Here is a 780-nt window from a genome sequence, read left to right as displayed (position 1 = left end):
ATTTTGACATTCTTTATATATCCAGAATCATTTTCATGACCACTACAACCTAGTTAACATTATTCATTCTAAATAATATTTTATCAAAAAGTCACTATTAATGCTTACCGTCTCTAAATTGACTAGTCATGATCTACGAGCGTTACAAAATAGGGTGCGTGGACTATTCCACCCCTACCACTACGACTTACTAAAATAGCATAACATACTGTCAGGCATATTTGGGTGCCCGACCTACGCTACGGTTTATCTCAACCGGATCTGGGGACTAGTCCCCTTCGTACCACTATCACATAATATCATAGCATACTAGCTGTCACACCCCAAAACCAAGAACGGCGGAAACGTTCAGGGGTGGAGGACGTCATGTACAATATCACCACAATGCAAAGTAGTAAACAAGCAACAACATCATCCATTGCATTAAAAGTAATTATTTAATACATGTGTGTTCTTGAATAGTATTAAGACACCAAAATATGTAATCAAAATATAAGACGAGTCTTGTCTGCGCTTTATCTTGTCAAAACCTGGTCATCGTACCTATCTACTGGTGACCTGAGAATACAAGTTATTTTGAAAGCGAGTATCAGCATAAAGCTGGTGAATTCATAAGTATTTAAGTGTCATTATTCTGTTTTGGAAAGTTGTTATGAATGCCATGTAAATCTTTGAATGAACAATTGATATAAGTATGAAAACCCTAGAAAATCTCATATTTCCTACTAGTATAAAAGTAGTCTTCTACCAAGACTTGAATGTTTTGAAAGTAATAAAGAT

The sequence above is a fragment of the Lactuca saligna genome, chromosome 4, assembly GCF_052625555.1.
Source record: "Lactuca saligna cultivar CGN05327 chromosome 4, ASM5262555v1, whole genome shotgun sequence".
Taxonomy (NCBI): domain Eukaryota; kingdom Viridiplantae; phylum Streptophyta; class Magnoliopsida; order Asterales; family Asteraceae; genus Lactuca; species Lactuca saligna.
The sequence above is the reverse complement of the archived record's forward strand: the minus strand, read 5'-3'. Positions refer to the sequence as shown.